Below are 15,121 nucleotides of genomic sequence, written 5' to 3'. Positions count from 1 at the left end.
GGTTTTTTTAGTAGCCGTGCCCAACAAGTAGCCAACAGAGAGAGGCTGCTAGAGGTAGGACACAGGGAATCTTGACCTTTTCTAGACCTTCCCCCAGGTCCAGTGTGGGTAAAAGCCAGCCTAGGTGTGTGGCTTGGTATTTCCAGGTGCACCTGGGTCCAGCAGAGGCAGCCACAAACTCCAGATTGCTTGTAGCTCCAAGAAGGTTGCTGAAGGCCAGTCACAGGCAGTTTCCCTCACTAGTCTATGCTGGGTTCCCTCCACTGCTGGCACATCCAGGGGCCAGCTGCAGAGAGCATTGGTTCAGGACCTAACAACCTTTGCTAGTGGCATGTCCTAAGGAAGGGTTCCTCACACCTGGCCCAGCTGAAGCGAGTTCCATTCTCTGTGGTCACTGCCAGCACAGTGGCTCATGCACATTGAGCAGATTAGACCTTCACAGTCAGCTGGCCTGGGTGCTAGATATCCTGCCCTACTGGGCTAGGTTCCACAGGGAAGAGAGAGGCTTAGAGCATGGACACTTAAAATGTGGGTCCGGCAAGCCTATTGTTGGGTTGGTTGAAAGGCTTAGCTACTTTCTGGGGGGATACAGTCAGCCCTGGGGAAGGACTCTCTCAATCTTCCTCTCTAAGACCTGGGTCTCACCAGCTGGACGAACTTCTTCAAAGAGGACTGTCAGCCCCACTCACTCTGAACTAGTTTCCTACCTTGCTGGGGAGAAATAAAATTTGAGTATCAAGCAGTGACTGAGGGATTAAGCTCTAAAAGAGGGGCCACTTTCTCCATACCAAGCTCTTGACCAAGAGACCCCTGAAATAGGGTATCCCACTAATATTGTATGCACACCCTCAATTGCCCTAAACCCATCAAGCTTGCAACCTGTAGAGATGTTGTTTGGGTAAAGCCAGTCTGAGCCCTCACTACAGACTTTCTACAAAAGACTCTGTGGGAAGATCAGGCAGCTGCAAGAGAAGGTAGAGCAGCTGTAATGTGGAGGCAAATTTTATGGAGCTTGAGGCATTTGTGGAGCTGCTATCATCTGTAAGCAGGAAGAAGCTGTTCATTGTACACAGATTGGCCTCTCCCACACTACCCAGGCACAGAAAACACAGACACAGACAGTAAACAGAGCAGTAGCTCCAGACAGGTAGTCTAAGGCAGGTTACAAACAACAGCTGATGCCAACCCAAGGCAACCTCCAACCAACACAACCAGTAGTGGGTGGCAGACAGCACCAATGCTGGACTCCGCTAGCTACACAAGCAGCATACCCAAAGGAGTCAAGCAGGCACCAGACTCTGGAAAAAAAAATTGCCCCCAACAGGACAGACACTGCACAGTGTCTAATACACATGATCAAGATTGACCCTTAGAGCCAGCCAGCCTGGAGGGATAACTGGACCCATGAAAGGACCAACTGCATTCAATACTCACATACAACAGGAGGATAAATACTACCCTCAATAAGCATTCCTAAAGCAAAGAAAGAGTACCACCAAGCTCATCTTCCTCATAGAGACACCACACAAATTTCAAAGTCAGAAAGAGCTACCAAATACACAGATAAAATGGACAAAAAAATATGACCCAAATAAATCAACAAGAGAAATCCCCAAAGAAAGAACTAAATGAAGTCGAAGTAACCAAACTATCAGGCTGCTCAAGGAACTTAAAGCAACAGTGGATGGTCACAATCAGAAATTAAACAGAGATAGCAAGCATCAAAAAGGACACAGAAATCATAAAAAAGAAACAGTTAGAAATGACAAGTACAATATCAGAAATGGAGACTGCACTAGAAAGAATCAATAGTAGGCTGGATGAAAGTGGACATTTCAACCAGCAATTTAGAGGACAAGATAAAGAAAAGCACAGAAGCAGAGCAGCAAAAAGAAGAGACTCAGAAAAAAACTGAGGAAACTCAGAGCTATGTGACAACATGAAGAGAAAAGACATCTACATCATAGGGGTTCCTGAAGGAGAAGAGAAAAAACAAGGAATAGAGAACCTGTTTGAATAAATCATAGCTGAAAATTTTCCTGAATTAGTGAAGGTAAAAGTTACACAAGTTTGAGAAGCACAGAGTCCCATTAGAGAGGAACCCAAGGAGGCCTACACCAAGATATACCATATTTAAAATGCCTAAGTTAAGAGACAAAGAAAGAATACTAAAAGCTGCAAGAGAAAATCAGTTAATTACCTACAGAGGAGCCCCCATAAGGATGACATCTGACTTCTCAACAGAAAGACTTGAGGCCAGAAGAGATTGGCAAGAAATATTCAAAGTGATGCAAAACAAGAACCTACAACCAAGACTATTTTATCCAGTAAGGCTGTCATTTAAAATAGAAGGAGAAATAAAAAGCTTCCCAGACAAAAAATTCAAGGAATTCATTACAACCAAACCAGTACTGCATTGTTAAGGGGCCTGCTGTAAAAAGAGCAAAGGGAAAAAAATTTTGAGAAAAAGAGGATTGTAGATTAAAGAATAAAATGGCAATAAATAAATATATATCAACTATAACCTTAAATGTAAATGGATCAAATGCCCCAATGAAAAGACATAGGGTAGCTGCATGGATAAGAAAACAGGACCCATATATATACTGTCTATAAGAGACACACCTCAGAACAAAAGATACACATAAGACTGAAAGTGAAGGATGAAAAAAGTATTTCATGCAAATGGAAATGAAATGAAAGCTGGGGTAGCAATACTTGTATCTGACAAAATAGCCTTTAAAACGAAGGCTATAGTAAAGGATAAAGAAGGTCAGTACATAATGATAAAGGGGGCAATCCAACTGAAGGATAATAACCATTGAAATATTTATGGGCCTCATATATATAAAGCAGCTTTTGATGGACATGAAGGGTGAGATCGACAACAATACTATAATAGTAGGGGATTTTAATACCCCATTAACATAATGGGATGTTTTCCAGACAGAAAACTAATGAAGAAACTGGCCTTAAATGACACACTAGATCAACTAAATTTAATTGATATCGTTAGAACCTTTCACCCCAAAGCAGAATATACATTCTTTTCAAGTGCTCATGGTACATTTTCTAGGATAGACCACACGTTAGGAAACAAAACATGTCTCAATATATTTAAGAAGATTAAAATCATGTCAAGCATCTTCTCTGATCACAATAGCATGAAACTAGAAACCAACTACAATAGAAAAACTGAAAAACATTCAAACATTTGGAGGCTAAATAGCATGCTATTAAATAACAAATGAGATCAAGGAAGAAATAAAAGACTTCCTTGAAACAAATGAAAATGAACGTACAACAATTCAAAATTTACGGGACACAGCAAAAGCAGTCCTGAGAGGGAAGTTCATAGCATTACAGGCATATCTTAAGAAGCAAGAAAAAGCTGAAATAAACAACCAAAGCCTGCACCTAAAAGAACTAGAAAATGAAGAACAAATAAAGCCCAGAGGAAGTAGAAAGAAGGAAATAGTAAAAGATCAGAGTGGAAATAAATGACATGGAGACTAAAAAAATATATATGCAAAAAGTTCAATGAAACCAAGAGCTGGTTCCTTGAAAAAGTAAACAAGATAAATGAACCGGTAACCAGACTCATCAAGAAAAAAAGAGAGATGACCCAAATAAATAAAATTAAAAATGAAAGTGGAGAAGTAACAACTGACATGATAGAAATACAAAAGATTGTAAAAATAAAAATACTGTGAAGATCTATATGCCAAAAAATTGGATGACCTAGGAAAAATGGATAAATTTTTAGAAACATACAATGTTCCAAAATTCAATGAGGAAAAATCAGAAAACCAAAACAGACCTATTACAACAAATGAAATTGAAACAGTTATCAAAACATTCCCATGAAACAAAAGTCCTGGACCAGATGGCTTCAAAGACAAATATTACCAACTATTCAAAGAAGAACTAACTCCTTCCTTCTCAAGCTATTTCAAAAAACTCAAGGGGAGGGAAGACTTCCAAGCTCATTTTAAGAGGCAAGCATTATTCTCATTCCAAAACCAGGTAAAGAAACTACAAAGAAAGAAAACTATAGACCAATATCCCTGATGAACATAGATGCTAAAATTCTCAACAAAATGTTGACAGACTGGATCCAGCAATATATTAAAAACTCATACGTCATGATCAAATGTGATTTATTCCAGGGAGGCAAGGCCAGTACAATATTTGCAAATCAAAATGGGATTCATCACAAGGATAAAAATCACATGATTTTATTAAAAGATGCAGAAATGGCATTTGCTAAAATCCAGAACCCATTTATGATCAAAACTCACAGCAAAGTGGGAATACAGGGAACATACCTCAACATAATAAAGGCCATCTATGACAAACTGACAGCCAACATCATACTCAATGAGCAAAAATTAAAAGCAATCCCCTTGAGATCAGGAACAAGGCAGGGGTGCCCCCTTTCACCACTCTTATTCAACATAGTTCTGGAAATCCCAACTACAGCAATCAGACAAGAAGAAGAAATAAAAGGCATCCAAATTGGAAAAGAAGAAGTAAAACTATCATTATTTGCTGATGGCATGATATTGAACGTTTTCTCAGTCAAAAAACTATTAGATCTGATAAATGAATTTGACAAGGTGACAGGATATAAAATTAATATTCAGATATCGGTGGCATTTTTATACACCAACAATAAACTGTCTGAAAGAGAAATTAAGGAAACAATCCCCTTCACTATGAAAAAAAAAGTAGCTAGGAACAAATTTAACCAAGGGGGTAAGACTTGTACTCAGAAAATTATAAAACATTGAAAAAAGAAATCAAGGAAAATGCAAACAAGTGGAAGCATATACTGTGTTTATGGATAGGAAGAGTAAACATCATTAAAATGTCTATATTACCAAAAGGAATCTATAAATTCAGTGCAATTCCTATTAAAATACCAATGACATACTTCAAAGATATGGAACAAATATTCCAAAAATTAATATGGAACCAAAAAATAACACGAATAGCCTCAGCAATCTTGCAAATGAGGAATAAAGTGAGAGGTATCATACTTCCTGATATCAAGTTATACTACAAGGCCATAGTAATAAAAACAGCTTGGTACTGGCATAAGAACAGGTATCCAGATCAGTGGAACAGAACAGAGAACCCAGAAATAAATCCACACCTTTACTTTCAATTGATATTTTACAAAGGAGGTAAGAGCATACAGTGGAATAAAGACAATCTCTTTAACAGATGGTGTTGAAAAAATTGGACAGGTACATGCAAAAAAGTGAAACTTGACCAACTTACACCATTCATAGAAATAAGCTCAAAATGAATAATAGACTTAAATGTAAGTCGCAAAACCATAAACATCTTGGAAGAAAACATAGGCAGTAAACTCTCTGATATTTCTTGTAGCAATATTTTTGCCGATTTACCTCCACAGGCAAGTGAAATAAAGGACAAAATAAACAAAAGGAACTATATCAAACTAAAAAGCTTTTGCATAGCAAAAGACACCATGAACAAAATTAAAAGACTACCCACAGAATGGGAGAACATATTTGCTAGTACATCCGATAAGGGTTAATGACCAAAATTTATAGCAGGGGTCCCCAAACTTTTTACACAGGAGGCCAGTTCACTGTCCCTCAGACCATTGGAGGGCCAGACTATAAAAAAAAACTATGAACAAATCCCTATGCACACTGCACAGATCTTATTTTAAAGTAAAAACAAAACAAAACAGGTGTGAGGTTGTGTCTGGGAACAAATACAATATTTAAAATAAAGAACAAGTAAATTTAAATCAACCAACTGACCAGTATTTCAATGGGAACTATGCCCCTCTCACTGACCACCAATGAAAGAGGTGCCCCTTCCGGAAGTGCGGCGGGGGCCAGATAAATGGCCTCAGGGGGCCGCATGTGGCCCGCGGGCCGTAGTTTGGGGACCCCTGATTTATAGAGAACTTCTAAAACTCAACACCAAGAAGATAAACAATCCAATTAAAAAAATGTACAAAGGAACTGAATAGACACTTCTCCAAAGAGGACATACAGATGACCAATAGACATAAAAAAAAAGGTTCAATGTCACTAAGCATCAAAGAAGTGAAAATTAAACCATAATGAAATACAACCTCACACCTGTCAGAATGGTGCTCATTAACAAATAAACACACAGCAAGTGCTGGCAATGGTGTCTTCAAAAAGGAACCCTCTGCACTGCTGGTGGGAATGCAGTCTTTTGCAACCACTGTGAAAAACAGTATGGAGTTTCCTCAAAAAATTAAAAATGAAACTACCTTTTGACCCAGTTATCCTACTTTTAGGAATATATCCTAAGAATCTTAAAACACTGATTCAAAAGAAGATATGCACCCTCATGTTTATTGCAGCATTATTTACAACAGCCTAGATTTGGAAAAGCCTAAGTGTCTGTCGGTGGATCATTGGATAAAAAAGCAGTAATACATATATACTATGTAATACTATGCAGCTTTGAAAAAGAAGGAATTCTTACCTTTTACGATGGCATGGACGGACCTGGAGATTATTATGCTACATGAAATAAGCCAGGCAGAAAAGGAAAAATATCATATGATCTCACTTATATATTGAATCTAATGAACACGGTGAACTGAGGAATGGAATACAGGCAGAGGTGGGGACATGGAGACCAGAGGGACAGCTGTCAGAGGGAAGGGGGATGAGGTGATGGGATCAGACAAGGTGAAGGGATTACTTTACTTATAAATAAATAACACATAGAGCCCTGGCCAGTTGGCTCAGTGGTAGAGTGTCGGCTTGGCGTGCAGGAGTCCCAGGTTTGATTCCTGGCCAGGGCAAACAGGAGAAGCGCCCATGTGCTTCTCCACCCCTCCCCCTCTCCTTCCTCTCTTCTCTCTCTTCCCCTCCCGCAGCTGGGGCTCCATTGGAGCAAAGTTGGCCTGGGTGCTGGGGTTGGCTCTGTGGCCTCTGCCTCAGGCGCTAGAATGGTTCTGGATGCAATAGGGCGATGCCCCAGGGGGGCAGAGCATCGCCCTCTAGTGGGCATGCCGGGTGGATCCCGGTCGGGCGCATGCAGGAGTCTATCTGACTGCCCCCCATTTCCAGCTTCAAAAAAATGCCAAATAAATAAATAACACATAGATACAGATAACAGGAGAGCAAATCCCAGAGAGAAACAGGAAGGGAGAGAGTTAGAGGGAGGGTGGAGGGTGGACAAAGGGGTTGTAATAGGGGGTCTGTGGTTACGGAATGAGGATGTTATATTGAGTGGGACATTTGAGTCCATGTTAACACAATAAATTAAAAATTTTAAAACAATTTAATAAAGAAATAGTAAAGTTAAATATTTTGCATGGTACAGTAACCTTTCTTTTCAGTAAGAATTGATGCACTGGGCTAGGACAGTATTTTATTGAATATTTTAATAGGTTTTGGAATCAAATGGATTTGTGTTTGAATTTGGCTTTTTACTACTTTATAACCATCTATCTTTGGGGAAATTAAGCTCTTTGGAATTTTATATCCCTAACCATGTAATTATAACATTAGGACCAACCAATTTTATAGGGTTGTTGGGTGCATTGACTGACATAGCACCTCCAGTTGCACAGCATATACTGAGAAAATGTGCCTTATCCTTAGTATTTTTATTTTTTTATTTTATTTTATTTTTTTGTATTTTTCTGAAGTTGGAAATGGGGAGGCAGTCAGACAGACTCCCGCATTCGCCCGACTGGGATCCACCCAGCACGCCCACCAGGGGGCGACGCTCTGCCCATCTGGCGTTGCTTGTTGCATCCAGAGCCATCCTAGCGCCTGAGGCAGAGGTCATAGAGCCATCCCCAGCACCCGGGCCAACTTTGCTCCAATGGAGCCTTGGCTGCGGGAGGGGAAGAGAGAGACAAAGAGGAAGGAGAGGGGGAGGGGTGGAGAAGCAGATGGGCGCTTCTCCTGTGTGCGCTGGCTGGGAATCGAACCTGGAACTCCTGCATGTCAGGCCAATGCTTTACCACTGAACCAACTGGCCAGGTCACCCTTGGTATTTTTAAAAGATCTTTGTCTTACAAATAATTTATATTTTATGTGCTTATCAATTGAGCATACAAAAGAGAAATCCATCAATTTAGATGGTATAGAAAATGTATGACATGAGTTGGAACCTGAAAAATGAACATGCTTATTCATAAGGTGAGAACAAGAGCAAAGATATGGAGGCAAAATACATACATCAGAAAGGCCCAGTATGAAGGATGAAGGTCTTGGCAACATTTTGGAAAGTTATACAGGAAGATAATGGCTTTTACATTGTCTGTATTTGGTGAGAAATGATACTATTTGACATTAATTTATAGTACCTGGTTAAATTTAAGAAGTATAAGGGAATAGAGAGTTCATACTCTTTTCTTTCAGGTCACCTAAAAGTCATACATCAAAATTTGACTGGATCTTTATTTTTTGTATATCTCACTCTTTTATCATTAATCTAAATCCTATTTTGTTTTGAAAAGAGGTTCATTTTAAGTAATTTAAATATGTGGGTGCAGGGATATTAGTTAAATTAATTAATTGCAAAAGGTACCTTTCATCTTCCTCCACCTACTGTTACTTTTTTTTTTTTTTTTTTTTTTTTGGTATTTTTCTGAAGCTGGAAACGGGGAGAGACAGTCAGACAGACTCCCGCATGCACCTGACCGGGATCCACCCGGCACGCCCACCAGGGGCGATGCTCTGCCCCTCCGGGGCGTCGCTCTGCCGCAACCAGAGCCACTCTAGGACCTGGGGCAGAGGCCAAGGAGCCATCCCCAGCGCCCGGACCATCTTTGCTCCAATGGAGCCTTGGCTGTGGGAGGGGAAGAGAGAGACAGAGAGGAAGGAGGGGGAGGGTTGGAGAAGCAAATGGGCGCTTCTCCTATGTGCCCTGGCCGGGAATCGAACCCGGGTCTCCCGCACACCAGGCCGACGCTCTACCGCTGAGCCAACCGGCCAGGGCCTATTATTACTTTTTGTATCATTGTTTCTCTGGTAAATTGTGGTATCTACTACAACTAAGAATGTAATTTTCCTGTGGCAAACTACGTGGCTTAAGTATTAGAAATCATTTCAAGAGGTTATTTGTGACCTGGCTGGGTAGCTCAGTTGTTTAGAGCAGTGGTCCCCAACCTTTTTTGGGCCACGTACCGGTTTAATGTCAGAAAATATTTTCACGGACCAGCCTTTAGGGTAGGACAGATAAATGTATCACGTGACTGAGACAAGTGTCAAGAGTGAGTCTTGGACGGATTTAACAGAGGGAATCTAGTCATTTTTAAAAAATAAAACATCGTTTAAACTTAAATATAAATAAAATGGAAATAATGTAAGTTATTTATTCTTTCTCTGTGGACCGGTACCAAATGGCCCCTGGTACCAGTCCATGGCCCGGGGGTTGGAGACCACTGGTTTAGAGCATCATCCCTGATAGCCAAGGTTGCAGGCTTCATCCCTGGTCAGGACACGTACCGGAATCAACCAATGAATGCATAAATAAACAAATCAAGGTCCAAACCTTCAATTCAATAAATTTTTAAAAAGAGCTTATTTCTTTACATGACTTATTTTGCTGTTAGAATAAGTATTGAGTACTATATACTATTCCTATATCACATCAGAGATAAATTGCAGTGAGAATTTTTATTTTTATCCTAGAGGGCCAGAATATTTTGGGTGCATAGAGTTAAAGAAAAAAATTTCATATGAAAGAAAAGATTCATTTTATTGAGCCAAATACTACCCAGAAAGGGACCAGGTCCTGCAGTATGAAGTCTAAACCACCAGCCGCATGGCAATGTAGAAAGGACAAACATATTTTCTGTCCTGGAGCTGACAGTGGTTTTATGTTTTAGAGAAGAAAGATGTAAGTTGTTTTGAAAGTACTTACATTGCCTGTAGATAAGAAGGTGGGAAGAAGTATGGTGGGGGCAGTTCTAGGACAGGTGCACACTCAGTAAGGAAATGATATTTACTACTTTTGATTGGTTGTGGGAAACAGTCCAGAAAGTTCATGCATAAGTAGGATGCTGTGACATCTGGTAGTCATACAGAAGTTGACTCAGAGCTCCAACATATAAATATATTCAGGAATGTAAACAGTCTATTCATAGGCCCACAGTTATTAATGGATTGCATACTCTTGTCTCTTTCTCTTACTCCCCAACCCACTGTAATTTAATGTAGGACATGTGAGATTAAAAAAAAAAAATTAACATAAAAAGGAAAAATATAATTAACACTGTCAGAAGATATATTAGTTTATAAACTTTCTTCTGTGCATTCAATTAATTCATTTATATTTTAAAAAGAATAAAGCCCTACTATTATATGGATATCTGAGATACCTGATATTCTTTATTAGGAAACCATCTATCAGAAGTGTCAAACCCAGAACTACTCACAGCCTTTTGGCTCTTTGTTATCAACTCTGAGGTGAAATACATCTCTGAAAGTTTGAAAATATAGAGAAAATAAAGGAAAAGAAAATTCACTTTACAAAAATAATGGAACATTTTATTTATATTAAGTTGAGATTGTTGGAAAGTTAGCTTTCGAAGAGTACTACTTATGGATGTTATATTTTATCTCCTCATTTTATATTCCTTTCTGTGTGTCTAGTGGTTTCTAAAAGGGGACATTTGGGGTAATTTAAAAATAGAAGAATAATTCATTATAAATATGATTTTGTTTTATCTTTCAAGATTACTTAATAAAAATCAAGGTGCTTCTAGATTGACTCAGTGAGCTTGTTCAATTCTTTGAATAGTGATACTTTTATCATGATTTTAGAATGTGTAACTTTATTATTTTGCTTTTTAAAATGTAATATTTTAGTTTTCCAGGGTTTTTTCCACAATAAATTACTGCTGGGCTCAAATTTTTAGAAATTTAGAACAGATTGGGTTAAATGCTATTTTTAATATAACTTACTTTATTTGTTTAACTCATTATGTATATTTAAGACTGTATTTATGGCTTAGATGTTACTAAATCCTTTAATTTTGGAAGAAAAATAAGCATGGGTTAATGAAAAAATGTAAATAAGATTTTTAAAAAATTTATACCAAGTGCTGCAATGTAGCAAAAGACCTTGGATGCATCTCTGAATCCTGGATGGATTTTAGGAGGCATATTAAAATAGTATGGTTAATTTTGTGTAATATTTATATGTGCATTTTTATAGTTTTCAACAGAATCTCAAGGGGATCTTATGATCCATTTAGGTTATGAGGTATAGCAGACTATGGAAAAGCATATAATAAGGGTTTTCCAAAGACAAAGAACCAGTAAGATGGATAGAGAGACAGAATGAGAGAGAGAGAGAGAGAGAGAGAGAGAGAGAGAGATTGTAAGGAATTGGCTCACACAATTATGGAAGCTGAAATAACCTACAATGTTCTCTCTAAAAGCTGAGACACATGGAATTGTGGTGTAATTAAGTCCAAGTCTGACGGTCTGAGAACCAGGGGAACTAACTAATGGTGTAAATCCCAGTCTGAGGGCTAGAGAGATGTGAGATGTCCAATTCAACAGTGAATCGGTAAAAAGGGGAAGAATTCCTCCTTCCTGCTACCTGTCTTCTATTCAGGCCCTCACCAGACTGCATGATGCACAGCCACAAGTAGAGCAGTTTACTCCGTGCACTGACTCAAATCCTCATTTCATCTGAATATACCCTTAGAGACACACCCAGAAATAATATAATGTGGGCACTCCTTGGCTAGTTAAGTTGATGCAAAAATTAACCAACACTAAAAGGAGAATAACACAACTGCTCGATGAAGGTGATTCTCATTAATGTTTTCTTTGATATAGAGACAAAATGAATTATAAGGCTCTTCAAGGAATATATTAGAAATTAAATGATGTATATGTTCTATGAATTTTAAAAATTTAAGAAACTTAGAAGTTTACACATTTTCATTACTCTTAAAGAATGTTCATAGAAAATCTATTTCTTTTTAATGCAATAATCCCAACATCACATATGTTGGGTATAATTTCCACCCTCTGAAACCAGGAATGCCTATTTCTGAATGTTTTTTTTTCTTATGCTACATAGGTTTATAATTTTGTCTTTACATTTATAGAATGTTTCCGTGATTGTGTGAACCACAGCTATCTTTGGAGAGTAGGTTTATCATGAAAATAGTGTAATTCTGTTTTACTTCTCAGTTCAATCCAAAATGAATGTATTGAGTGGGTCAGCCATTGTGCACAAAATTTAAAAAAGACATTATCTTGGTCTAGATAATTAGATGATCCAACTAATGAAAGCATCTGATATATACTAAATAATTATACAATATGCCAACATGTTATAATATAAAGCATAGAGGAATGTAAGACAAAATTACAATATTGAAAGAGATTAGAAAGAAAATTGCTTGTTGGGTGTATGGGAACAGTTTTAAAAAGAAGTTGGACTTCAAAAATTGGGGATAATTTTGAAAGTTAATGCAGTGGAGACAGAGGGGATGATAGGCATTCTCAGCAGAGTGATGTGAGCATGAACAAAATCTTGGAGTCAGGAAAACATGGGATATATTTAGAGAATCTTAGGTAGTCTGGTCTATCAAAACAAAAAAAATGTGGTATGGGAGATGAAGATCCAGAGTAATTTAGAACTCAATTTGAATACTATTTTAAAGAATATGAACTTTTTTTTTGATATGGAAAGCCACTGAAGGAATTTGAGCAAGGCAGAAGCATAATTTGCAAATATACTTCTCTAGACAGGATGGAGAATGGTGTGGATCAGAAGAGGGTTGGGGTCTGCAGGAAGGGAGGCCTAAGAGAAGGTATTTCCATAGACACAGTAAGCCTGATTTAAAGCAATGGCAGAAGAAAGGGGAAAGAAGGAATAAATCTGAGTTAAACCAGCAAGGTTCATAAATCAATTGAATGTGGAAAATGAGGAAGATAGAGATGTTAATTCTGAGATTTTAAAAAACTTGGTTTATTAAATAAATATTTAAATCCTTAGTTGAAACTGAGATTCCAAGAAGAGGAATAGGTGAAGTATTATACTAAATTCCAAAGGGGGATTAAAGAATTATATAAGAAACTAGAAGGGCCTTTAGAGATCATGGAGCCCAGTTTCTGAAAAGGCACTTGAAAGTTTGCTGTTGTAGGTAGGATGAAGCCAGTGGGAGGGGTTTAGGATTCTCATTTTCTCTATACCCAGAGTCATTCTGATGTTACTGCATTTATACACACACACACACACACACGCACACACACGCGCATACACACACACACACACATTGGTTTTACATAAAATTTTGTTTCTAAAAACAAGTGGTCCTCTGCTCAAAAATTTGAAAACTACTGTTCTAACCCCCTCATATCGCAAATGTAACATCAGGTGTCCAAATAGACAAATGTCTTGCGCTAACCTCACAATTAGCATGTGTTTTTTCTAGAGTCTACTCAAGCAGCTATGTGGAGATCCCAGAAAACAGCTGTAAATATGCTGTGATACCCCCACCCCAAATTAAGGCTAAAGCAAAGTGAGAGTTTACACTATAAAAACAAATAATATTATCCAGAAAGAATGTGTTGGCATATAAGAAAGATTGAGGATTAAATCTTGGGAAACCAGTGCATCTAAGGAGTACAGAAAAAGAGCATCCAGAAAATGAAATGGGCAAAAAAGCAATTAATTAGGCAATAGACCAAGTGTATAAAATTAATATCCAAAATTTTGGATTAAGGAAGTCCTGAGTTTGAAACTCAGTCCTGCTACTTACTAAATGAATATGGGCAAATAGTCATAGCTTCAGTGTCTGTGGGAACAGTAGAACCTACCTCATAAAGTTGTTATGAGAAGTAACTGAGACAAAGTAGGCAAAGTTTTAATAGGGTACTTGGCACATAGTTAAGTGTTAAATAAATACTATTTTTTTATAGCCAGGAAAAAAATAGTGTTTCAGAAAAAGAGAGGAGATTTCAAGAAACAGAGATTGAAAATCAATGTCTATCTAATAATACCATAGATACATCTAGTATGATGAAGACCAAGAAAAGATTAAAAGATTTTTTAGAATTTCACAGATAACATTCACAGAATAGCTTCAAGAGAATTGTAGAGGCAGAATTCTAGGAAAGTCAGAGAGATACAATGGATGGAGAGGAAGGCAAGTTTAGTTAAAGGTTTTCTTTTTAGGTTTAAGCGTACTTCATGTGGGAAGTAGAATGATAAGTAAAAGAATTTCTTACTTTGGTATAGAAGAAAAGGACAAGTGAAGATATAAATATCTATTTATGTTTAGAGGTAGAATAATGACAGTTGAGTTAAAGGTTGGTTTTCACTTTTTGCTGAAAAATAATGATCATCTGCCAAAATGATGTGTTTTGGCAATGCAGGTTTTAAGAAAATAGAAATATTTTAAATTAGTGCTGTGCAAAAAAGACAATCAACTACAGATGGATGAAAAGGTCAGTGTACCACTTTAATGGCTCTGGTGGTCATTAGGTGTGAAATGCAGCAGAGCCAAGAGCATGTAACTAACATAACAAAAATAGTGAATGGAAAAATGGAGAATTTTGAATAAATTTAATATATAAAATTAATAATCAGAAATATTTTGAATTTGTTCTTTTCTAAATGGAATTTATTAAATCCTTTTAGTTATTTTTAATTATTAGTGATTGAAGAAGAAATAATTACCTTATAAAATCTCCTTAGTATGACAAGATTTAGAATCTGCCTCTTACTTTCTTCTTAAGCTTTCTGGTTTTCTGTTTTTTTCTCTTCTCACTTTTCTTACTAAAAAATTTGGAAAGCATTTCTATTGTGTAATATTTTATACATTATGTGAAAGAGTTTGAGTCATAATTTATACGAATTTATTTTGGAATATAATTTGTTCAAATCTCAATTTGTTATATTTTGTTGTGTTACATTTTAGGATACTTAGAGAAGTTTAACCTTTATCACTGACATAGTATAATGGATATCGGGTGGAAGGAGCAAGCTTTCCAATAACAATTTTCATTTTGCTTTACTTACTATCTGCTTATCTTTTTTTAAATCTCACTTTTTTAAATTAAACTATACTTTTTCATTTCTTTCCTGAATCTCATTTATATTCTTG

At 37.3% G+C, this 15,121-nt stretch overlaps 1 protein-coding gene across 49 annotated transcripts in view; it reads left to right on the top strand.

Moving 5' to 3' along the window:
• Positions 1–15,121, top strand: part of RIMS2 (regulating synaptic membrane exocytosis 2) — a 653,442-nt gene that overhangs the window by 403,342 nt on the left and 234,979 nt on the right. The window lies entirely within an intron of this gene.

This window comes from Saccopteryx bilineata, chromosome 3, assembly GCF_036850765.1.
Source record: "Saccopteryx bilineata isolate mSacBil1 chromosome 3, mSacBil1_pri_phased_curated, whole genome shotgun sequence".
In the NCBI taxonomy this organism is placed as follows: Eukaryota; Metazoa; Chordata; class Mammalia; order Chiroptera; family Emballonuridae; genus Saccopteryx; species Saccopteryx bilineata.
The sequence above is the reverse complement of the archived record's forward strand: the minus strand, read 5'-3'. Positions and strand labels throughout refer to the sequence as shown.